At 43.5% G+C, this 26,704-nt stretch overlaps 1 protein-coding gene across 1 annotated transcript in view; it reads right to left on the bottom strand.

Moving 5' to 3' along the window:
* cenpp (centromere protein P) overlaps positions 1-26,704 on the bottom strand; it is a 289,475-nt gene that overhangs the window by 138,504 nt on the left and 124,267 nt on the right. The gene's annotated exons all lie outside the window — the stretch shown is intronic.

The raw sequence follows: 26,704 nt of genomic DNA, 5'->3' as shown, positions 1-26,704 counted from the left end.
AGCTGAAAGAATAGTTGGCAGAATAAAGCTGTTTTGATTTATAATTTATTGGCACCAGTACAAGGAGAAAATAGTTATTGCATTGGAAATTGAATATTTCAAAATTCTTGATGTTGGCAAAGAAAAGGAAAGGGGAGGCGGTGGGGGACAACAAAATGGAATAGATTACCCTGATAATGAAGAGTGACGCAAAGACAGTGATAAGGATAAATGTTGGTCAAATGCAAAACTGAACAAAATAATAAAATATTCAGAAAACCAGAACTATGTAAAAGGGAAGAGAACAAAATAAATAAATACCAAAGAGGCAGGTGCCTACGTTTTCTGATGAGAGTCTCAATATAATTTGTCAGCCAGGAATCCCTAACTCAGCCAGCCTTGCCCTTCACTTTAAGAGGAATGTGTTCTTGATATCCTCTCCTTATCTCACTTTCAAAAGCCTCCCACTTTTCTGATTCTCCTTCAACTCCAAACAGCCTCTCACAAACAACCTTTTCATGTTCCTGTCTAATACCATCAAAGTCAGCCTTGCTCCAACTTAAAATTTTGCTTCTTCCATAACTATTTAAAAACTAATACAATTATGGTCACTTTTCCAAGACTGCTCTCCCACTGGCATTTCAGCGTACCTACCCAGTCTCAATTTCCCTACAAAAGGTTGCATGTTACCCTGTCTCTTGTAGGGTCATCTACGTACTGTAAGAGAAAATTTTCCTGGACATATTTAACAAATTCCACACTATCCAAGCCCTGTGCTCTCCAGCAGACTGAGTCCATATAAGAGAAGTTGAAATCACCCATTAATATTCTGAAAGCCAACTGTGATCTCCCTACATATTTGTTCCTTTAATTTCTGCTGACTACAGAAGTGGGGGAACTGTAATAGTCATAGTCATAGTCATACTTTATTAATCCCGGGGTAAATTGGTTTTCGTTACAGTTGCTCCATAAATAATCAATAGTAATAGAACCATAAATAGTTAAATACTAATATGTAAATTATGCCAGTAAATTATGAAATAAGTTCAGGACCAGCCTATTGGCTCAGGATGTCTGACCCTCCAAGGGAGGAGTTGTAAAGTTTGATGGCCACAGGCAGGAATGACTTCCTATGACGCTCAGCGTTGCATCTCGGTGGAATGAGTCTCTGGCTGAATGTACTCCTGTGCCCACCCAGTACATCATGTAGTCGATGGGAGACATGCAACTTAGACAGCATCCTCTTTTCAGACACCACCGTGAGAGAGTCCAGTTCCATCCCCACAACAACACTGGCCTTATGAATGAGTTTGTTGATTCTGTTGGTGTCTGCCACCCTCAGCCTGCTGCCCCAGCACACAACAGCAAACATGATCGCACTGGCCACCACAGACTCGTAGAACATCCTCAGCATCGTCCGGCAGATGTTAAAGGACCTCAGTCTCCTCAGGAAATAGAGACGGCTCTGACCCTTCTTGTAGACAGCCTCAGTGTTCTTTGACCAGTCCAGTTTATTGTCAATTCGTATCCCAGGTATTTGTAATCCTCCACCAGGTCCACGCTGACCCCCTGGATGGAAACAGGGGTCACCGGTACCTTAGCTCTCCTCAGGTCTACAATTCCATATAACCTCACTGGACGATCCTCTAAGAATATCTTCTCTAAGAACCACTGCAATGTTTTCCCAATCAAAAATGCAACTCACTCTTCTCTCTTACCTCCACTTCTACCAAGCCCGTACCATGTACACCCTGGAACATTGAGATGCCAGCCCTGTCCGTCCCGAACCATATTGTCGTAATGACTATAAAATCCCTGTCCCATGAACCACCCTATCCCCTGAGTTCATCTATCTGCCTCACCTGTCAGGCTTCTTGTATTAAAATAAATACTGTTTTGTTTGTCAGAGCTCCCTTGCTTCCTAGGTGGCATGGCCTTCCTTGTTTACTGAGCTACTCACTTTAACATTTTTACTTGCCAGTTGCCACGTTGTTACTTTGGGCCCTAACTCCTTGCCAGACTGGTTGAAACCCTCCCCAGTGGTACCAGCAAATCTCCCTACCAAGATATTGGGCCCTCTCTATTGCACAGAAAAGAGATCAATAGTTCAAGACGCTGAACCTTCCCTCCTGTTTCTTACCTCGCTAGCACAAACTAATTGGAATTGTGCTCTGTAACTGGAGATCCTAGGGTCATTAAACAATCTCAAATTGCGGATCTTCTATTAATGCAAAGAAATACATGTTTAAGTCTTTGGAATTCTCAAACACAGAGTCCACATACACTCTATTCTAAAAATAAAACAGTAGATTTTTGGACACTAATGAAATCATAAGGTTTAGGGAATTGGAAACAAGTCATTTTGATCTGCCATGATAATATTGAATAGTGTGGGATGGCATGAGGTTTGTAATGACCTATTCTAGTTAGCCTGAATTTCATGAATGCTCACTAATATCTGCACCACTCATCACTTACAGTAATGCAGCATGATCACCTTCACAAAGAAACTCAAGACATACAACTTTAAAGCATACCTTGCCAGGGAGAGCAAAACCCCGACTTAAGATGGTGCTGGCACACATTGGTGACTCTCTGCGGGCTGCAGGAAATTGTACCAGTTTTCCTCTTAAATATTCTCCTTTTGAACTACTTTCGCTGCAATGTGCAGCGTGTAAATTTCCTCTTAACAACGGACTAGAAAATTACATCAAATCTCAATTTCGACTTTTACATGTGGAGCCTTTAAGGGTCAACAGCATGTCCAAACACGGAGCAGGAGAGGTGGAATTCAAACCAGGCTGAAGCACAGTGGGGTGAGGCCTCTACTACCAAGCATCTTGTTGGCAAGTGTACAGTCATTTGAACTGATATTATTACTTTCATCCTTCATATACATTAAGAATAAAAATCTTTACATTATGCCTCTATCTAAATGTGAAATTTATAGTGAGTTATAATAATACGTACAACAGGACAGTCAACATAACTTAGAAATACAATTGTAACAGCATGAACTAATCAGTCTGATGGCCTGGTGGAAGAAGCTGTCCCGGAGCCTGCTGGTCCTGGCTTATATGGTATGGTACCATTTCCCAGATGGCAGCAGCTGCAACAGTTAGTGGTTGCGGCGACTCGGGTCGCCAAGATCCTTTTTACGTACCTGTCTTTGTAAATGTCCTGAACAGTGGGAATTTCACATGTACAGTTGTGTTGGACTGTCCACACCACTCTCTGCAGAGTCCTGTGATTGAAGGAAGTATTGTGGGCCCATACCAAACTCTTCAACTGTCTGAGGTGAAAGAGGAGCTGTTGTGCCTTTTTCACCACACAGCCGGTATGTACAGACCACGTGAGATCCTCGGCGATGTTTATGCTGAGGAACCGTTCACCCTCTCAACCCCAGATCCATTGATGTCAACAAGGGTTAGCCTGTCTCCATTCCTCTGTAGTCCACAACCAGCTCCTTTGTTTTTGAGACATTGAGGGAGAGGTAGTTTTCTTGGCACCACTGTTACAGGGTGAAGACTTCTCTGTAGGTTGCCTCATTTTTATTTGAGATAAGGCCAATCAGTGTAGTGTCATCAGCGAATTTAAAAAGCAGATTGGAGCTGTGGATGGCGACAGTCATGGGCATACAGAGAGTAAAGGAGGGGGCTTAGTACACAGCCCTGAGGGGCACCTGTGTTGAGGGTCAGAGGGGCAGAAGTGAGAGAGTCCACCCTTACCACCTGCCAGAAATCTGACAGGAAGTCCAGGATCCAGCTACACAAAGCAGGGTGAATGCCAAGGTCTCTAAGCTTCTTGTCAAGCCTGGAGGGAATTATGGCATTGAATGTTGAACTGTAGTCCAAGAACAGCACTCTCTCATAAGCATCCAGATGTGTAAGGACGGCGTGTAGAGCTGTAACTACTGTGTCATTGTCGCTGTAGCTATTATCGATCAGTTGTGTCGTAGGCAAATTGTAGGGGATCCAGTGTGGGTGGCAGCATGCTGCAGATGTAGTCCTTGATGATCTCAAGGTAAGGCTGCTGTATCAGAGACAGATGAGGCAGTTTTCAATTGTTTGTTGCATTGAGACTTGGTTAACAGCAAGCACGCCAGACGCAGCTATCCAACCAGCTATGATTTTCGGAATGGATCGAACCTCCGGTTCTGGTAAGGATAAAGGTGACGACATATGCTTTTTAGTCAATTCTTGTTGGGGTTATGTCAACTTCTCGTTCCCCTAACATAGAAGAACTAATGATTAAATGTAGACCATTCTACTCGCCTCAGGAGTTCTCATCTGTGATCCTGACCGCAGTTTACATACCACCAGTGGCTGATTATAAGCAAGCGCTCACAAATCTACACAATGTCATCTATAAGCAAGAAACAGCCTATTCCAACACACTTCAAGTTATAGTCGGTGACTTTAACCAAGCCCGTTTGAAGAAAACTCTGACCAATTATCACTAGCACGTAACCTGTTGCACCAGAGGTCCTAACACACTAGACTACTACTATACTATGATAAGGAATGTCTATCATTCCTTCCCAAGACTGCATTTTGGCTAGTCAGATCATTTGGCTGTACTCCTACTAGCTGCATACAGACAGAGCCTAAAGATCAAGGCTCCAGAGATCAAGTCAACTGAGAGGAGGTCATGGGAGGCTGAAGAATGGTCACATGATTGCTCGAGTCAGTGCAGTGGACCATGCTCAACTACTCACCTGGCCACCTGAATGACTACAACAGAGTCATTACAGACTTCATTAAAACGCTGTGGATGAATGTGTCCCCAGGAAATCATTCAAGGTTTTTCCTAATCAGAAGCCCTGGATGAACAATGAAATTTGAAACCTGCTGAGAGCCAGATCAGAGGCATTCAAGTCTGATGATCAAGAATGCTACAAGAAGTGCGTGTATGATCTCCGGAAAGTCATCTCTCATGCAAAGTGGAGATTCTTCACTAGACTGGAATCGACAAGGGATGTTTGATAGCTATGGCAGGACCTGAAACATAGAAACATAGAAAATAGGTGCCGGAGTAGGCCATTCGGCCCTTCGAGCCTGCACCACCATTTATTATGATCATGGCTGATCATCCAACTCAGAACCCTGCCCCAGCCTTCCCTCCATACCCGCTGATCCCCGTAGCCACAAGGGCCATATCTAACTCCCTCTTAAATATAGCCAATGAACTGGCCTCAACTGTTTCCTGTGGCAGAGAATTCCACAGATTCACCACTCTCTGTGTGAAGAAGTTTTTCCTAATCTCGGTCCTAAAAGGCTCCCCCTTTATCCTCAAACTGTGACCCCTCACTCTGGATTTCCCCAACATCGGGAACAATCTTCCTGCATCTAGCCTGTCCAATCCCTTTAGGATTTTATACGTTTCAATCAGATCCCCCCTCAATCTTCTAAATTCCAACGAGTACAAGCCCAGTTCATCCAGTCTGTCTTCATATGAAAGTCCTGCCATCCCAGGAATCAATCTGGTGAACCTTCTTTGTACTCCCTCTATGGCAAGGATGTCTTTCCTCAGATTAGGGGACCAAAACTGCACACAATACTCCAGGTGTGGTCTCCAAGGCCTTGTACAACTGCAGTAGTACCTCCCTGCTCCTGTACTCGAATCCTCTCGCTATAAAAACCAGCATACCATTTGCCTTTTTCACCGCCTGCTGCACCTGCATGCCCACTTTCAATGACTGGTGTATAATGACACCCAGGTCTCCTTGCACCTCCCCTTTTCCTAATCGGTCACCATTCAGATAATAATCTGTTTTCCTATTTTTGCCACCAAAGTGGATAACTTCACATTTATCCACATTAAATTGCATCTGCCATGAATTTGCCCACTCACCCAACCTATCCAAGTCACTCTGCATCCTCTCAGCATCCTCCTCACTGCTAACACTGCCACCCAGCTTCGTGTCATCTGCAAACTTGGAGATGTTGCATTTAGTTCCCTCATCCAAGTCATTCATATATATTGTAAACAACTGGGGTCCCAGAACTGAGCCTTGAGGTACCCCACTAGTCACCGCCTGCCATTCTGAAAAGGTCCCGTTTATTCCCACTCTTTGCTTCCTGTCTGCTAACCAATTTTCTATCCACATCAATACCTTACCCCCAATACCGTGTGCTTTAAGTTTGCACACTAATCTCCTGTGTGGGACCTTGTCAAAAGCCTTTTGAAAATCCAAATATACCACATCCACTGGTTCTCCCCTATCCACTCTACTAGTTACATCCTCAAAAAATTCTATGAGGTTCGTCAGACATGATTTTCCTTTCACAAATCCATGCTGACTTTGTCCGATCATTTCACCGCTTTCCAAATGTGCTGTTATCACATCTTTGATAACTGACTCCAGCAGTTTCCCCACCACCGACGTTAGGCTAACCGGTCTATAATTCCCCGGTTTCTCTCTCCCTCCTTTTTTAAAAAGTGGGGTTACATTAGCCACCCTCCAATCCTCAGGAACTAGTCCAGAATCTAACGAGTTTTGAAAAATTATCACGAATGCATCCACTATTTCTTGGGCTACTTCCTTAAGCACTCTGGGATGCAGACCATCTGGCCCTGGGGATTTATCTGCCTTCAATCCCTTCAATTTACCTAACACCACTTCCCTACTAACATGTATTTCGCTCAGTTCCTCCATCTCACTGGACCCTCTGTCCCCTACTATTTCTGGAAGATTATTTATGTCCTCCTTAGTGAAGACAGAACCAAAGTAATTATTCAATTAGTCTGCATGTCCTTGCTCCCCATAATCAAATCACCTGTTTCTGTCTGTAGGGGACCTACATTTGTCTTTACCAGTCTTTTCCTTTTTACATATCTATAAAAGCTTTTACAGTCAGTTTTTATGTTCCCTCCCAGTTTTCTCTCATAATCTTTTTTCCCCTTCCTAATTAAGCCCTTTGTCCTCCTCTGCTGAACTCTGAATTTCTCCCAGTCCTCAGGTGAGCCACTTTTTCTGGCTAATTTGTATGCTTCTTCTTTGGAATTGATACTATCCCTAATTTCTCTTGTCAGCCACGGGTGCACTACTTTCCTTGATTTATTCTTTTGCCAAACTGGGATGAACAATTGTTGTAGTTCATCCATGCAATCTTTAAATGCTTGCCATTGCATATCCACCATCAATCCTTTAAGTGTCATTTGCCAGTCTATCTTAGCTAATTCACGTCTCATAGTTACCGCTCAAAGTTACCCCTCTTTAAGTTCAGAACCTTTGTTTCTGAATTAACTATGTCACTCTCCATCTTAATGAAGAATTCCACCATATTATGGTCACTCTTACCCAAGGGGCCTCTCACGACAAGATTGCTAATTAACCCTTCCTCATTGCTCAAAACCCAGTCCAGAATAGCCTGCTCTCTAGTTGGTTCCTCGACATGTTGGTTCAAAAAACCATCCTGCATACATTCCAAGAAATCCTCTTCCTCAGCACCTTTACCAATTTGGTTCACTCAATCTACATGTAGATTGAAGTCACCCATTATAACTGCTGTTCCTTTATTGCACACATTTCTAATTTCCTGTTTAATACCATCTCCGACCTCACTACTACTGTTAGGTGACCTGTACACAACTCCCACCAGCGTTTTCTGCCCCTTAGTGTTACGCAGCTCTACCCATATCGATTCCACATCTTCCCGGCTTATGTCCTTCCTTTCTATTGCGTTAATCTCATCTTTAACCAGCAACGCCACCCCACCTCCTTTTCTTTCATGTCTATCCCTCCTGAATATTGAATATCCCTGAACGTTGAGCTCCCATCCTTGGTCACCCTGGAGCCATGTCTCTGTGATCCCAACTATATCATAATCATTAATAACAATCTGCACTTTCAATTCATCCACCTTATTACAAATGCTCCTCGCATTGACACACAAAGCCTTCAGGCATTCTTTTACAACTCTCTTAGCCCTTATACAATTATGTTGAAAAGTGGCCCTTTTTAATGCTTGCCCTGGATTTGTCGGCCTGCCACTTTTACTTTTCTCCTTAGTATTTTTTGCTTCCACCCTCACTTTACACCCCTCTGTCTCTCTGCACTCGTTCCCATCCCCCTGTTGTGAACTAACCTCCTCTCGCCTAGCCTCTTTAATTTGATTCCCACCCCCCAACCATTCTAGTTTAAAGTCACCTCAGTAGCCCTCGCTAATCTCCCTGCCAGGATATTGGTCCCCCTAGGATTCAAGTGTAACCCGTCCTTTTTGTATGGGTCACGCCTGCGCCAAAAGAGGTCCCAATGATCCAAAAACTTGAATCCCTGCCCCCTGCTCCAATCCTCAGCCACGCATTTATCCTCCACCTCATCGCATTCCTACTCTCACTGTCGCGTGGCACAGGCAGTAATCCCAAGATTACTACCTTTGCGGTCCTGAATACCATAACCTCCTACAAAGTTAAATCTTGAGAATAGCTGGAGAGCAGAGCTTCGCTTCCAGATGAGCTCAATGCATTCTATGCCCGCTTTGACCACCAGAATAGGGAGGAACCATTGTGCACCCCCATGTTTCCCAATGATCCTTTGGTTTCAGTATCTGAATATGATGCGTGAGCTGCCTTCAAGAGAGTGAATCCAAGGAAAGCACCCAGACGGTGTAAATGGCCGAGTAATGAAGACCCGTGCTGACCAACTGGCTGGTGTATTCACGGATATCTTCAACCTCTTGCTCCGGCACTGTGTGATACCTACCTGCTTCAAGCAGGCTTCCATCATACCAGTGCCCAAGGAAAGAGTGGTACATGTTTAAATGACTATCATCCAGTGGCACTGACATCCACAGGCATGAAGTGTTTTGAGAGGTTGGTATTGAAGCATATCAGCTCCTGTCTGAATGGCAACTTGGACCCGCTCCAATTTACCTACTGAAGCAACAGGTCTATAACAGATGCTATTTCATTGGCACTTTACACAACCCTGGAACATCTGGACAGCAAAAGTGCAGACATCAGGATGCTCTTTATTGATTACAGCTTGACATTTAACACCATCATCCCCTCAAAACTAATCAGTACTCCCCTTAGGCCTCAATACCCACTTATGCATTTGGATTCTAGATTTTCTCACTTGTAAACTCCAGTCAGTTTGGATTGGCAAAAAACATCTCCTCCACAATCTCCATCAGCACAGGAGCACCACAGGAATGTCTACTTAGCCCCCTGTTCTACTCGTTTTACACCAATGACTGTGTGGCTAAGTACAGCTCCAATACCATATATAAATTTGCTAAATGACACTACTGTTACGGTCTGTAACAAATGTGGTGATGAATCAGCATACAGACGGGAGATTGAAAACTTGGCTGAGTGGTGTAATAACAACAACCTCTCACTCAATGTCAATAAGACCAAGGAACTGATTGTAGACTTCAGGAGAGGGAAACCGGAGGTCTATGAACTAGTAATCATCGGAAGATCAGAGGTGGACAGGGTCAGTATCTTAAAATTCCAGGATGTCACTATCTCAGAGGACCTGTCCTGGACTCATCATATAAATATTATTGCAGAGAAAGCACGACAGTGCCTTCACTTTCTCAGGAGTCTGCAGAGGTTCGCCATGTCATCGAAAACCTTGGCTGCATTATGGCCTAGTATGGGAACACCAATGCCTTTGAGAGGAAAATTCTACAAAAGATGGTGAATTCAGCAACCATTGAGCACATCTACATGAAATGTTGCCATAGAAAAGCAGCATCCATCATCAAAGATCTTCACCATCCAGGCTGTTAGAGTAATTTTTGGGTTTAGGTCATTAACATTTAGTAAATGGCTTCAGCCACCAGTCTGTTCCTTCACAATGCATTTCCTAAAAGCTGTGAATATCAGAATCCCAGTCCATTTGTAACAATGCATTTCCTAAAAGCTGTGAATACCGGAATACCAGTCCAGACGCTGCTGGTGAGGTGTGAGGTTTGCATGCAGTTTCAAAGACAGCATTATCTATACTTCGTAAATATGGATTGTCCTTCATTTTAAGCATGTAAAATATCAAATAAATGTATTGTGGATTCAGTTTGGAACAATGGATTCCTGAATACCAGTCCAGATGCTGCTGGTGCCGGTGGGATGGATGAAATCGGGAGGTGTGAAGTTTGTATGTAGCTTCAAAAGAAAGCATTGTCTACACTTTGTAAATATGGAATTATCCTTAGTGTGTGTAGCAAATAAATATTGAGCCCCACGTTGGGCAGCAGACCTTTCCACCGAAAGGTTCTCCATACGCCTGCTATATCTTGTTTTCTTGAATAAAGAAGCTGCTTTGTATCTACCAGTAACTCTCTCTCAGGTGATTTCATTCACGCAACAACATTTGGTGTCAGGAGTGGGATATCTTCCTGACCCATCGCGTGGCCAGCAATCCTAGCAGTCTAAATTGGTGAGTATTTTTCTAAAATAGCACTCACACTTGGATCTGTTCGGGTTGGTGGTACACGGGAACACAAGGTATTATGAACGCGAAGAGCTGAACTGGTAGATGTAAAAGTGGTGTGTGTGCGTGCATGTGTGTTTATTTAAGTGAAGAAACTATGCGTGTTAACTTGATGAGATGGAGCCACCAGTTGTGAAAAGTGGTTACCGACGGTTCGAGATACCAGAGTAGGGGCGTATATACTCATTCGGGGAGCTGCATTTTAGTATATACGTCTGCAAGTGTGATGCAAAGGAATACAGCAGGCATCATGAGTTCAGGTACTCAAAAGTGGCAGATTGTGGAATACATACTCTGCGGTTTTAAGTATGTGCTGTTTAACTGGTACCCGTCTTTTATATTTTGCATAGTGTGGGATTTAGTGTGGAGATACCTCAGGGTGAGGTTTTACCCAGATATATCTGCCAGGATGACACCTATTGAGGTCAGGCGATGTCAGGTTGAGAACCCTGATGATCCGAGCCAGCCCTTGACCTTGATTACGACCATTCATAAGCCCTTCACCCCCAGGGAAAAACAGAGCATTTGTCTGATTTGCCCTCACTTAAAGTCGCATGTGGGAATTCAGAATTCAGTCGTAAGCTTGAGGAAATGGTTGAAATTCACCAGATGCACCGTAAAGATAAACGTGTTGGTAAAAGCGAAGTGCCCGAGGAATATGTGGGACAGGATGGCCCAAAGGGTGTGGGATGGTACCTGGGCAACTATCGGGAATGCCAGGAATGAAGAAAGATATTGCTTTTTTAAAGGGGAAGTGAGGCAGCGACTGGGGGAGGTGAGAGTAACTGGGGAACGATAATGGCAGTAATTCAAAGAGCTGATGAGACGGCCATGGATTATGCAGAACGTAAATATCGAGCATATGAGGAGTATTCAGGGTTGGATAATCCAGGGAGGTACGACCCAGTCTTCCTGGAAATGCTGAAGGAAGGCCTGAGCAGAGCACACGAGGAAGTTTTAGATTTAGGCATAACGGTGGGGTCGACCTACTCTGCCATCGTTTCCTGGGCCAGTGAGATAGACTGAAGAAAGTGCAAGAGAGATTGTAAAGTGGCTATAGTGGATGCAGCTGCTGTGATGTCCCAGAGGGTTTGTTTTGCTTGCCGGCAACCAGGGCACAAAGCAAGGAATTGCTGGAATAGATGGGAAGGGATTTTTAAGTTAAAGCAGAAGTAGCAAATTCCACCACTTCGATGGCATACGGCACACAGCATCTGAAAGCAGTCACTCCCAGTCTGAGGAGAAGGGCCCTTTCAGCAGTTGGGCCAGTGGTCGACTGGACAGTTCAGAAGGGGGTGCCACTGGGGAGAGGTCCTTGCAGACATTTACGTAGAGGCCACCCCAACCCCTTCCTGTACGTCGATGAGAGAGCCTGTGGGTGCTCCTGGAAAGAGAGTTTCAGCAAACAGAGAATGAAGGGCTGAAGACAAAGGAATGTGATTAAGCTGCAATCAGCCTGCAGGGAAAGGACTGACAGGCACACGAAAGAAGCCGCATCTCTAAAGACTTGTTCAAATTTCTGGAACAGCCTCTCTGCTTAACATTTGGTAGGTAGTGATTAGGGAATGCTAGGGCAGATATCGAGGTAACAAAAAATTGGTGGGGGAATTTCGAGGTAGGGTGTCAGGGAAGAGAAGTATGTACAGTGAAAATTACGACTGAGAAAGTGCTTAGGAAGGTTAATGGTCTGAGGGTGGTTAAATCTCCTGGACCTGATAGAATGCACCCTTGGGTTCTGAAGGAAGCAGCTGGAGAGTTTGCAAAGGCATTAACAATGATTGTTCAAGAATTGATAGATTCTGGTATTGTATTGGATGACTGGCAAATTACAAACGTTACTCCGCTATTTAAGAAGGGTGGAAGGCAGTAAAAAGGAAACTATAGGACTGTTAGCCTGACATCAGTACTTGGGAAGTTGTTGGAATTGATTGTTAGGGTTGAGATTATGGGGTACCTGGAGGCACATGACAAGATAGGCCAAAGCTAGCATGGTTTCCTGAAAGGAAAATCCTGCCTGACTACGCAACTGCAATTTTTTGAGGAAATTACAAGCAGGGTAGACAAAGGAGATGCAGTAGATGTGGTGTACTTGGATTTTCAGAAGGCCTTGGGACAAGGTACCACATATGAGGCTGATTAGCAAGATAAGAGCCCATGGAATTACAGAGGAGTTACTACCGTGGGTGGAGTTTTGGCTGATCGGCAGTAACAGAGAATGGGAATAAAGGGATCCTATTCCGGCTGGCTGCCAGTTACCAGTGGAGTTCCACAGGGGTCGGTGTTGGGACCACTGCTTTTTACCAATAATGTCAATGATTTGGACTATGGGATTAATGGATTTGTGGCTAAATTTGCCGATGATACAAAGATAGGTGTAGGAGTGGGTAGTGTTGAGGAAACAGAGCGCCTGCAGAGAGACTTAGATAGTTAGGGGAATGGGCAAAGAAGTGGCAAATGAAATACAATGTTGGAAAGTGTATGGTCATCACCTTGAGGAAAGAAATAAATGGGCAGACTATTATTTAGATGGGGAGAGAATTCAAGATGCAAAGGTGCAAAGGGAATTGGGAGTCCTCGTGCAGGATACCCTAAAGATTAACCTCCAGGTTGAGTCGGTGGTGAAGAAGGCGAATACACTGTTGGCATTCATTTCTAGAGGTATAGAATATAAGAGCAGGGGTGTGATGTTGAGGCTCTATAAGGCACTCGTGAGACCACACTTGGCGTATTGTGTGCAGTTTTGGGCTCCTTATTTTAGAAGGGATATAATGACATTGGAGAGGGTTCAGAAAAGACTCACAAGAATGATTCCAGGAATGAAAGGGCTACCATATGAGGAATGACTGGCAGCTCTTGGGCTGTATTCCCTGGAGCTCAGGGGAATGAGGGGGGACCTCATAGAAACATTCTGAACGCTACGAGGTCTGAACAGATTAGATATGGTTAAAGTTATTTCCCATGGTCAGGGAGTCTAGGACAAGGAGGCACAACTTCAGGATTGAAGGACGTCCATTTAGAGCAGAGAGATGGAGAAATTACTTTAGTCAGAGGGTGGTAAATCTGTGGAATTTGTTGCCACGAGCCAAGTGATTGGGTGCATTTAAGGCAGAAATAGATAGGTTCTTGATTAGCCAGGGCATCAAATGGTATGAGGAGAAAGCAGGGGAGTGGGGATGACTAGAAGAATTGGATCAGCCTATGACTGAATGGCGGAGCAGATTCGATGGGCCGAATGGCCTATTTCTGCTCGTATATCTTATGGTCTTATGGTTTTATAAGTGAGGCAGCCTGCAGTTATTTTGTGAAACTAGAAAGAATGCTCTTAATAGTTCTGTTTCCACAAGAATTCCATTTTTAAATTTTTTGGGAATTTCATTGGATAGGCAAGAACTATCATAACAGACAGAATGGCAGTAATCTCACAGTTGAACATTTCTGAAACAATTGTACAGATGGTATAAACTGAGCCAGTTAAAAATTGATCAGGTAGGTTTTGGGTGTCAAGGTGATGGCATATATATTGATTTTAGGATGACATTTGAAGAATGATTGATACGACTGGAGGATAATAAGACCTTATGATACAGGAGCAGAATTAGGCCATTTGGCCCATCAAGTCTGCTCCGGCATTTTATTATAGCTGAACCAAATTTCCTCTCCGCCCCAATCTCTTGCCTTCTCCCTGTATCCCTTCATGCCCTAACCAATCAAGAATCTATCAACCTTTGCCTTAAATATACATAAAGACTTGGACTCCACAGCTGCCTGAATTAAAACAAAATCCACAGATTCACCACTCTGGCTAAAGAAATTCCTCCTCATCTCCATTCTAAAAGGATGCTCCTCTATTCTGAGGCTGTGTCCTCTGGTCCTAGATTCTCCCACCATAGGAAACATCCTCCCCACATCCACTCTATCAAGGCCTCTCATCACTTGGTGAGTTGCAAAGAGGTCACCCCTTGCCCTTCTGAATTCCACTGAACACAGACCCAGAGCCATCAAATGCTCCTAATATCCATTCCTAATATTGCCATAGTGCTGCGCCCCCTAGTTTTCAGCCTGTCCTTTTCTCTATAAACAGATAACTTAATCCTAAACCACAACACAAAGAATTTATCTTTCTGTGTTCTTTTACACATTGCTATTCAACATCTGAAAATATTTAGAAGTTATTTGTCATTGATTAAAACCAGATGCAGGAAGAAGACAAGTTTTGAAAAAGTTCTCCAAAGGCCAAGTGCTGTTAAACATGTTTTTATAATCAGTAACAAAGGATGGAGCAACTATCAATAAAAATAGCAGCAGCTGAGCTGTTTATTAAGTATTTAACAGAGAGACACAGGAGACTGCAGATGCTGGAACCTGAAACAACAAACAATGTACTGGAGAAGCTCAGTATGGGTACCACAACATCTGCAATGGGAAAGGCACTGTCAACACTGAAACCCTGAATCTCGACTGAGAATTTAGAAGAGACAGTCAGTACAAGCAGGTGAGAGGGCAAGAACCCAGGACGATTGGTGGACCGAGGAGGAGTGAAAGATAATGGATAAATTGAGCCAGAGTTTTTGGGGGGGTGAGGTGTGGGTTCCAGAGAGAGGCCAGTTGAATAGCAGATGGAACAAGTCCAGATTGGAGGTGGGGGAAATGGGGAAACTCATGAGTGAATTATGTGGGCAGTGAGTGGATGGATCAAGGAGGGGGAAGGGGACAAAACAGGAGGAGGATCAGGAGGGAAGTGGGGAAAACACACTGGAGCGTAGGGGTACTGGAAAATCGATCATTCAATATTCATGCCATGGGTTGTAGATTACCAAGATTGGGGACATAGTGGAAGGCTATCAAAGCTTACAGTGAGATCTAGGTTTGCTAGAAACATGGGCTAAGAAATGGCATATGGAATTTAATGCAGACAAGTGTGAGGTGTGGCATTTTGGGAAAACAGACTAGGGCAGGACTTAACACAGTGAATGGTAGGGTACTGACTAATGTGATCAAACAGAGATATCTGGAAATATAGATCCATAATCCCTTGAAAGTGGCATTGTAGGTGAGGATTAGAGACTTCTCCTGTATCTTCCCTGCTTTTTGACAAATGTTCTTAAACCCCTTTATTGTCCATAACTACTCTCCCACATCAATTTTACCAATGCATGCTCTAAACATGCAAGTTTCCAACTGTGAGCTTCCTTCAGTGACACTTTCTCTGCTATTGCATGTGCAAACTACTTCAAACTTCAAATCACAAGATTTTTCCTCCCAGCTCTCACAATGTGTACCACATTTGAATGATTCTTACCAATACCAGCATGGTATTATCCTTCACTGTATGCAGAGCACTTCTCCTCCACGTCGTCTTCAGTTGAATTCTGCATAAGCGGGGGTTAAAGTATCAGGTAGTTTACCCACTCCTAGTCATCAGCAGAAAACTGTGTATACACTGCCAGAAATATGATGTCAGAACTTGACTGTTACAACTGTTCTCTTTCTCTGCTTCATTGCTCCATCCCTCTACCCTTCACCCTTTTCCTTCTCCCACATCCACACTCTCTGCCCTTTTATTCACCCTCTTTCCCTCCTTTGCTCCTGCTCCCTCTCCCTTTTCTCTTTCGCTGTCCTCAACTCCCTCTGCATCCTCCTGTTCCTACTCTGCTCTCTTCTCCAACCATTACTCTCCCTCCATTCCTTTTACTCTCTGCTCTTTCCTTCCTTTCTTCCTCCCTCCTTGAATCTCTCTCCTTCTTCCTCAGCTCTCTCCTTGACTTTTCTACTCCTTACTTGCTCCTCTATCCAACTATACCTTTCCACCCATCTACACTAGGGGCATTTACAATAAAGCTACTAACTAGAGCAGACTCGATGAGCTGAATGGCCTAATTCTGCTCCAGTGCCTTATGGTCTAGCCAGTGCATCTTTGGATGTGGGAGGAATCTTCAATATTCATAGTGTCAGAGGGGGAACAAGAAAATTCTACGCTGGTGACATCACAGTATTGAATATGTGGGCCACTGGGGTGGCTGGTATAAAATTTTCATTGAGCAAAATGTGCATTTGGTTAGTTCTTACACAAGAGACCTACACCATTTTGATCAAGGCTGCATAGTGCAATATTATTGTGCACATGACATTCAATGTATCATCATGCTAGAACCACGTATCCAGGTTTCGTGGGCATATTACGTATAATACATGAACTAGGCCCACCAGAGTGAAAGTCTGGTTCATTGTGGCTGCTCTTACAGGTGGTGTCACTGGTGATTCCCAAAATTTGCCTCCTATTTGGTCTTAATTTGAGTATCCAGGTTTAATTCCCACTATTGTCTGTAAGGGGTTTGGACATTCTCCCTGTGACCGTGTCGGTTTCCTCCTGTGCTCCTGTTTCCCTCCAAATGCTGACAATGTACAGGTTAGTAGATTAATTTGTCATCTGGGTGCATTTGAGCAACATGGATCTGTCGGGCAGAAGGGCCTGTTACTGTGCTGTACCTCAATAAATAAAAATAAATAAATAAACTCCCCGATCTTTACCATTACCTTGGAAAGGGATGGGAGCAGATGATATGGACAAGTATTTAAATGAGTGGGGGCAAATTACCATGTTATTAGGCAGGAATTTGGGTGCGAAAATTGGGAACAAATGTACTCAGGGAAATGCACAATGGAAATATGGAGGCTTTTCAGGGAGCACTTGCATGGTATCCTGGACAGGTTTGCCCTAAGTCGTACTTACTAACAAAATGTCAGTATAATTCCACCATTTCTTCAGTGGTTTGATCAGGGCACGATTGCGCAAGCGTGTGAACATCAGCCAGTTAGAACAGCGAGAAGAGTTTAAAAGGAGACAGCCTTATAGAAAGGGCATCAGAGGAGTGGGTGACCGAGTAGAGGGAGACAGAGTAGGAAGGCTTTGGCTCAACAGGGCTTCGGAGATAATAGGTCAAGGCGAGCTAGGTTGCCTGAGTAGAATACAGACAGGAAGTATGTGTGTGAGGCCGGTTTTCTGTGCTCGGTGTCAGAAGTGGGAGGTCCTGGAGACTCCCAGCCTCCCGGACGGCCACATCTGCGCCAGGTGCATCGAGCTGCAGCTCCTGAGGGACCGCGTGAGGGAACTGGAGATGCAGCTCGATGACCTTAGTCTGGTCAGGGAGAGTGAGGAGTTGATAGATAGGAGCTACAGGTAGGAAGTCACACCGGGGCCTGGGGAGACAGATAAGTGGGAACCAGTCAGGAGAGGGAACAGCAGGAGTCAGAGGTGAGAGAGTACCCCTGTGGCTGTACCCCTTGACAATAAGTACTCCTGCTCGAGTACTGTTGCGGGGGGGGGGGCCTTTTTGGGGGAAGTGACAGTGGCCGTGCCTCTGGCACAGAGTCTGGCCCTGTGGCTCAGAAGGGTAGGGAAAGGAAGAAGGCAGAGTGATAGGGGACTCTATAGTTAGGGGGTCAGACAGGCGACTCTATGGACGCAGGAAAGAAGCATGGATGGTAGTTTGCCTCCCAGATGCCAGGATCCGGGATGTTTCTGATCATGTCCACGATATCCTGAAGTGGGAAGGAGAACAGCCAGAGGTCGTGGTACATATTGGTACCAACAAAAAAGGCAGGAAAAGGGAAGAGGTCGTGAAAGCAGACTACAGGGAGTTAGGAAGGAAGTTGAGAAGCAGGACCACAAAGGTAATAATCTCAGGATTACTGCTTATGCCACGCGACAGTGAGTATAGGAATAGAGTGAGGTGGAGGATAAATGCGTGGCTGAGGAATTGAAGCAGAGGGCAGGGATTCAGATTTCTGGATCTTTGGGACCTCTTTTGGGGCAGGAGTGACCTGCACAAAAAGGACGGGTTGCACTTGAATCCCAGGGTGACCAATATCCTGGTGGGGAGGTTTGCTAAGGCTATTGGGGAGAGTTTAAACTGGGATTGCTGGGGTTTGGGATCCAAACTGAAGAGATGGAGGAAGAGGCGGTTGGTTCACAAATAGAGAAAGCTTGGAGACAGTGCAAGAGGGAGGATAGGCAGGTGATCAAGAAGGGATGCACTCAGACCGATAGTATGAGATGTGTCAATTTTAATGCAAGGAGTATTATGAACAAAGCGGATGAGCTTGGGGCGTGGATCAGTACTTGAAGTTTGATGACGTGACCATTACAGAGACTTGGATGGCTCAGGGGCAGGAATGGTTACTTCGAGTGCCAGGCTTTAGATGTTTCAGAAAGGACAGGGAGGGAGGCAAAAGAGGTGGGGGTGTGGCACTGCTGATCAGAGATAGTGTCACAGTCGTAAAAAAGGAGGAAGTCATGGAGGGATTGTCAACGGAGTCTCTGTGGGTGGAAGTTAGGAACAGAAAGGGGTCAATAACTCTACTGGGTGTGTTTTATAGACCACCCAACAGTAACAGGGACATTGAGGAGCAGATAGGGAGACAGATTCTGGAAAGGTGTAATAATAACAGGGTTGTCATGGTGGGAGACTTTAATTTCTCAAGTACTGATTGGCATGTCCCTACAGTGAGGGGTTTAGATGAGGTGGAGTTTGTTAGGTGTGTTCAGGAAGGTTTCTTGACACGATATGTAGATAAGCCTACAAGAGGAGAGGCTGTACTTGATCTGGTATTGGGAAGTGAACCTGGTCAGGTTTCAGATCTCTCAGTGAGCGAGCATTTTGGAGATAGTGATCACAATTCTATCTCCTTTACCATAGCATTGAAGAGGGATAGGAACACAGAAGTTAGGAAAGCATTTAATTGGAGTAAGGGGAAATATGAGGCTATCAGGCAGGAACTTGAAAGCACAAATTGGAAACGGATGTTCTCAGGGAAATGTACAGAAGAGATGTGGCAGATGTTCAGGGGATACTTGCTTGGAGTTCTGCACAGGTATGTTCCAATGAAACAGAAAGGATGGCAGGGTACAGGAACCATGGTGTACAAAGGCTGTTGTAAGTCTAGTCAAGAAGAAAAGAAAAGCTTACGAAAGATTCAAAAAGCTAGGTAATGATAGAGAGCTAGAAGATTACTTGGCTAGCAGGAAGGAGCTCAAGAAAGAAATTAGAAGAGCCAGAAGGGGCCATGAGAAGGCCTTAGTGGACAGGATTAGGAAAAACCCCAAGGCATTCTACAAGTGTCTTAAGAGCAAGAGGATAAGACATAAAAGAATAAGACCAATCAAATGTGACAGTGGAAAAGTATGTATGGAACCGGAGGAGACAGCAGAGGTAATTAATGAGTACTTTGCTTCAGTATTCACTACTGAAAAGGATTTTGGCAATTGTAGGAATGACTTACAGCCGACCAAAAAGCTTAAGCATGTAGATATTAAGAAAGACGATGTGCTGGAGCTTTTGGAACGCGTCTGTTGGTTAGGTCACTGGACTGAACATGATGTACTTCAGGCTACTATGGGAGGTGAGGGAGGAGATTGCTGAGCCTCTGGCGATGATCATTGTGTCATCAATGGGGACGGGAGAGGTTCCAGAGGATTGGAGGATTGCGGATGTTGTTCCCTTATTCAAGAAAGGGAGTAGAGATAGCCCAGGAAATTATAGGCCAGTGAGTCTTACTTCAGTGGTTGGGAAGTTGATGGAGAAGATCCTGAGGGGCAGGATTTATGAACATTTGGAGAGGCATAATATGATTAGGAATAGTCAGCATGGCTTTGTGAAAGGCAGGTCATGCCTTACAAGCCTGATTGAATTTTTTGAGGATGTGACTAAACACATTGATGATGGTAGAACAGTAGATGTAGTGTATATGGATTTCAGCAAGGCATTTGACAAGGTACCCCATGCAAGGCTTATTGAGAAAGTAAGCAGGCATGGGATCCAAGGGGAAATTGCTTTGTGGATCCAGACCCGGCTTGCCCACAGGAGGCAAAGAGTTGTTGTAGATGGATCATATTCTGCATGGAGGTCAGTCACCAGTGGTGTGCCTCAGGGATCTGTTCTGGGACTCCTACTCTTCATGATTTTTATAAATTACCTGGATAAAGAAGTGGAGGGATGGGTTAGTAAATTTGCTGATGACACAAAGGTTGGGGGTGTTGTGGATAGTGTAGAGGGCTGTCAGAGGTTACATGGGATATTGGTAGGATGCAAAAATGGGCTGAGAAGTGGCAGATGGAGTTCAACCCAGATAAGTGTGAGGTGGTTCATTTTGGTAGGTCAAGTATGATGGCAGAATATAGTATTAATGGTAAGACTCTTGGCAGTGTGGACGATCAGAGGGATCTTGGGGCCTGAGTCCATAGGACACTCAAAGCTGCTGCACAGGTTGACTCTGTGGTTAGGAAAGCATACGGTGCATTGGCCTTCATCAACTGTGGGATTGAGTTTTGGAGCCTAGGGGTAATGTTGCAGCTATATAGGACCTGGTCAGACCGCATTTGGAGTACTGTGCTCAGTTCTGGTCGCCTCACTTTCAGAAGGATGTGGAAACCATAGAAAGGGTGCAGAGGAGATTTACAAGGATGTTGCCTGGATTGGGGAGCATGCCTTATGAGAATAGGTTGAGTGAACTCGGCCTTTTTTCCTTGGAGCGACAGAGGATGAGAGGTGACCTGATAGAGGTGTCTAAGATGATGAGAGGCATTGATCGTATGGATAGTCAGAGGCTTTTTCCCAGGGCTGAAATGGCGAACACGAGAGACACAGTTTTAAGGTGTTTGGAAGTAGGTACAGAGGAGATATCAGGGGTATGTTTTTTTTTACACAGAGAGTGGTGAGTGTGTGGAATGGACTGCCGGCGACAGCGGTGGAGGCGGATATGATAGGGTCTTTTATGAGACTCCTGCACAGGTATATGGAGCTGAGAAACATAGAGGGCTATGGGTAATCCTAGGAAATTTCTCAGGTAAGGACATGTTCGGCACCGCTCTGTGGGCCGAAGGGTCTGTATTGTGCTGTAGGTTTTCTATGTTTCTATGTTGTTACGTAACCGGCAACAATGACTAACAATCGAGTCAGATTATATAAAAACAACCAAACATTTATTAAACAGGGATAAACAAAAAAAAAACAAACGAAAACCTTAACCGGAAGTTAACTGCTATGCGGCCGTTCAACAAATCGTCATTCGGCACTGGTTCTTAGAGCGATAAATGCGAAAACAGTTCTTAAAGTCAAATACAGTTCTTAAAATGGTAAATTCGAAAGTCCAATAGATTTATACATTCATTTGGGAGAGCCTTCTCTGGAGAAGGATTTCTTCATAGACGCGACTTTCCAGCTGGTTCTGTCCAAAGGATTCACGATGAAGGAAATAAACGGCTTAAAACAACTGACCTAATTTCTTCTAAAGAGCAAACTTTGCATGAACTTCCTTGCTCTTTCGGCAGGAGTTATCTTCGATACAGGTCGCTACTTCTCCAATGAAGACTCAATAAGGTCGATCCTTTATTAAACTGCCGAACATTCCTGACTTCTCTTAATCCTTCATATCCTGTACTTCAATAAATTCTTCACTCTCCAATACGACTGAAAAGGTACATCAACAAATCTGGCAGGAAGGGTAAACTGTCAATCCAGTACTATTGTACCTTACAATAGAATGTAAAACTCCATTTTAAAAATGAAACTGCATCATAAAACAAATACGCAACGGGAACGGAGACACTGACTAATGTTCTAGCTGGAAAACTAACTGTGTCACCAGAGGTCTTCCCTTTTATACCGGTGGTGAACACGTCATCACGTGACCTCACATCGGCGGGAAAATTACATCAGGTGATCTCCAAAAGACGATTACATCATTCCTCCAAGAAAGTCACAAGATCTCCTTGAGGTATGTAACAATGTTTCAAATATTAGTATACCAGAGGAATGTTTCTGTACAACTTCCTCTCCTATCTTCTTGTTCTCAGTATGTGAATTGAATTTTTAATTAAATTGTGTTAAGTTGAATGTACATAGAACATAGAATAGTACAGCACAGTCCATGCCCTTCGGCCCACAATATTGTGCCGACCCTTGAGTCCTGCTTCCCATATATTCCCCCACTTTAAATTCTTCCATACCTGTCTAGTAGTCTCTTAAATTTCACTAGTGTATCTGCCTCCACCACTGACTCAGGCAGTGCATTCCATGCACCAACCATTCTCTGAGTAAAAAACCTTCCTCTAATATCCCCCTTGAACTTCCCACCCCTTACCTTAAAGCCATGTCCTCTTGTATTGAGCAGTGGTGCCCTGGGGAAGAGGTGCTGGCTGTCCACTCTATCTATTCCTCTTAATATCTTGTATACCTCTATCATGTCTCCTCTCATCCTCCTTCTCTCCAGAGAGTAAAGTCCTAGCTCCCTTAATCTCTGATCATAATGCATACTCTCTAAACCAGGCAGCATCCTGGTAAATCTCCTCTGTACCCTTTCCTATGCTTCCACATCCTTCCTATAGTGAGGCGACCAGAACTGGACACAGTACTCCAAGTGTGGCCTAACCAGAGTTTTATAGAGCTGCATCATTACCTCGCGACTCTTAAACTCTATCCCTTGACTTATGAAAGCTAACACCCCATAAGCTTTCTTAACTACCCTATCCATCTGTGAGGCAACTTTCAGGGATCTGTGGACACGTACTCCCAGATCCCTCTGCTCCTCCACACTACCAAGTATCCTGCCATTTACTTTGTACTCTGCCTTGGAGTTTGTCCTTCCAAAGTGTACCACCTCACACTTCTCCGGGTTGAACTCCATCTGCCACTTCTCAGCCCACTTCTGCAACCTATCAATGTCTCTGCAATCTTCGACAATCCTCTACACTATCCACAACACCACCAACCTTTGTGTCGTCTGCAAACTTGCCAACCCACCCTTCTACCCCCATATCCAGGTCGTTAGTAAAAATCACGAAAAGTAGAGGTCCCAGAACCGATCCTTGTGGGACACCACTAGTCACAACTCTCCAATCTGAATGTACTCCCTCCACCACCACCCTCTGCCTTCTGTATTTAAATCTTGCATTCATCCTACAACTTGAAGGAGTAGAAATCTTTGCGGTAAGGCTCCATCACAATGTACAGCCATGTGAATTTATAAGTCTAATGGCTTGTTGAAAGAAGCTGTCCCGTAGAACGTTGGTCCTGGTTTTAATGCTGTGGTACCATTTGCCAGACGGAAGCAGCTGAAGCAGTTAATGGTTGAGGTGACTGGTGTCCCAGATGATCATCCAGGCTTTCTTTCTGCACCTGTTGCTGTAAATGTCCTTAACGGAGGGAAGTTGATGTCCACAGATGTGCTGGGCTGTCCATACCACTCTCTGCAATGCCCAGCAATCAATGTTGGTGCAGTGCCAATCCAATCCCATTCAATTCAATTCAACTTAAATTATTTTAATTCCTCTCCCGTCTCCTTCAGTTCTCTGTATGTGATCCCTTTCAATTCACTTTTCTTTCTTTCTCCTTCAGTTTTCTTTCCCCAATATTTCCTTCTTCATTTCTCTTTTCGACTCTACTCCTTATCTTCTTAAGCTTCTTGATGCTGCAGTAGCCTACTTATTGTTACAGCACCCTAATTTGTAGGGATGATTTGGAATGGAGAGGCAGATTAAGATAAAGATACAAATAAAGAACTGAGATTGTGAATGTGTGAGGCAGGGGAAAAATAGGATTCGGAAGGTTTTAGATCATACTGTACTTGTTCTCTACTTGGTTCCAAAAACAGCAATCCAATCAATATTAAGTATCTTTAGCAACGGCTTTACCAATACTCAGCCAATATCCCGTTTAGGCTGAGCTGCAAATAACTCCAGCAAAACAATGAAGAAAAAAGCAGTTTAGATATAGCTTCCCGTCAAACCCATGTCACCCTCACATCGAAACCCATCTGCTACTCTTACAGTCCTCCACTCCCAATCATTGACAGATTGACAGAAACATTTAACATTTGCTTCCTATTCGGTCTTAAATTGAGCCATTACTTTCCCTCCCTTTTTGCACTACTAATTTTATTTTTTATATATTCTTTTTATTGTAATTTATAGTTTTTATTATTATGTATTGCAAAATACTGCTTCTGCAAAACAACAAATTTCACAACATATGCCGGTGATATTAAACCAGAATCTGATTCATTGCAAATTTTATAACGGCCATCCCCAGATAAAGAATGTATTCTGTTTTTGCAGACATAAGTCAATTTATACACAAGTTTCTTGATTAGTCTGGCCATGAAAGGATACGGGGAGAAGGCAGGAGATTGGACACAAGATGGAAAAAGGATCAGACATGATGAAATAGTGGGAGCAGACTTGATGGGCCAAAAGGCCTAAACCTGCTCCTATATCTTATGGTCATAAAATTAGGCAATACACAAAAATTACTGCACATATTAACTATATTTCCACAGTTTTGTAACGAATGTCATCAAAAACCTGTAAGATTTATAAGAATGAACAATTACTATAAGTGGAGAGGTAAAGGAAACTATGCCATTTGTAGGAATGAATGAATGTAGCTAATTCAGGCAATTGAATTTAATAATGTCATGGTTTGTACATGTACATGCCCACAAATTGGGCATTCATAATCCAGGAATGGCCTGTATTTATTTTAATCAAAACGACTTTATTTACCTTTGTCTTATCCCAATCGACCTGTTGCTGAAGCTTTCACCCACTCCTAATGACACTCCTTACATTGATTATTTCAACAGTCTCTTGTTCAGCTTCATTAAGTCAAATATTATCTTGTCCAAGATCCTCTTGACACTATCTGATCTATCTATATTAGCTCCTGCTCCACATAGCCTGTTCTAAATGTCTCCTACAAGAGAAGGGGCATTACTGGATAAAATCATAGTGAACCCCGACAAGCAAGCTGGGATATCAGTGGTAGGGCATAAATTTCAAGGTAGTTGTAGAAAAGGATAAGGATGACCTGGAAAATAATGTCCTGAATTGGAGGAAGACCAATCAGACTGGGAGCAGTTACTTTGCAAATAGGCCTATTTCTGACAAGTGAAAGCCAATCAAAAGTTCAGTGCTAACATGGTCTCTTAACAATGTAGGATAAGAAGAACAAGTCCAAGAAATTCTGGATGTCAAGAGGTATAGAGATAATTCAAAAAATAGGATGGTAAAGAAAGAGCATAAAAAATTAAAGAAAAGCCCTAATAATATTCTGGGTCAGAGGGAAACTGGGGGAAACAGTATGGCTAATAAGAGTTCAAAGTACCATTCTATGTTTGGAGCTAAAGGATGTGAAATAGGTCTTCAATGAATTAATCCCATGTGTATTCACACAGAAGAAGGAGATGATATTTGGAGAATTCTGGGAAAAGGACGGTGAGACTCTAGAATAAGTTTTTGTTTTAAAAAAAGGCCATATTAGGCATCTGATGGATTTTAAAAGTGGATTATTTATTTATTTAGAGATACAGTGTGGAAGAGGCCCTTCCAGTCCTCCAAGCCTTGCCACCCAGCAAGGAATGCAATTAAGATCTCCCCCATCTGTTTTGGATTACCATTCTGGTCCTTTTGCTCTTAACACACCTGTAGGATCCCTGAAGATTCCCCTTCATCTTGTCTGCTAAAGCAACTTCATGTTTTCTTTTAGCCTATCTGATTTCTTTCTTAAGTGTTCTCTTGCATTTCTTGTACTCCTTAAGCAGCTCATTTAGTCCTACTTGCTTGTACCTGCTATACACCTCCTTTTTCTCTTCATCAGGGCCTCAATATCTCTTGAAAATGAAGGTTCCCTACAATTGTTATTTTTACTTTTTTGTTCAGACAGGCACATACAAGCTTTGTACTCTTAAAATTTTGTTTCTGAAGGCCTCCCACTTTACAAGTACACCTTTGCCAGAAAACGGCCTGTCCCAATCCACACTTGCCAGATCATTTCTGATACCACCAAAATTGGCCCTTCTCCAATTTAGAATCTCAACCTGCAGACCAGACCTATCTCCTTGCATATTTACTTTGAAACTAATGGCATTGTGGTCATCGGATACTTATTGCTTATTTAGTATCATTTCTTTTTTTTCTTTCTTGTTGTATTTACACAGCTTGTTGTCTTTTGCACACTGGTTGTCAGCCTGTTGGAGTGGTCTTTCATTGATTCTATTATGGTCATTGGATTTACTGAGTATGCCTGCAAGTAACTGAATCTCAGCGGTGTGTATGGTGATATATATAGTGCCTATGAAAAGTATTAATCCTCCTTGGAAAGTTTCACATTTTATTGTTTTACAACATTGAATCACAGTGGATTTAATTTGGCTTTTTTGGCACTGATCAACAGAAAAAGACTCTTTCACGTCAAAGCGAAAACTTATCTCTACAAAGTGATCTAAATT

Source organism: Mobula hypostoma, chromosome 15 (genome assembly GCF_963921235.1).
Source record: "Mobula hypostoma chromosome 15, sMobHyp1.1, whole genome shotgun sequence".
Taxonomy (NCBI): Eukaryota; Metazoa; Chordata; class Chondrichthyes; order Myliobatiformes; family Myliobatidae; genus Mobula; species Mobula hypostoma.
Note: the sequence above shows the minus strand (reverse complement) of the source record. Positions and strands in the feature narration are given on the sequence as shown.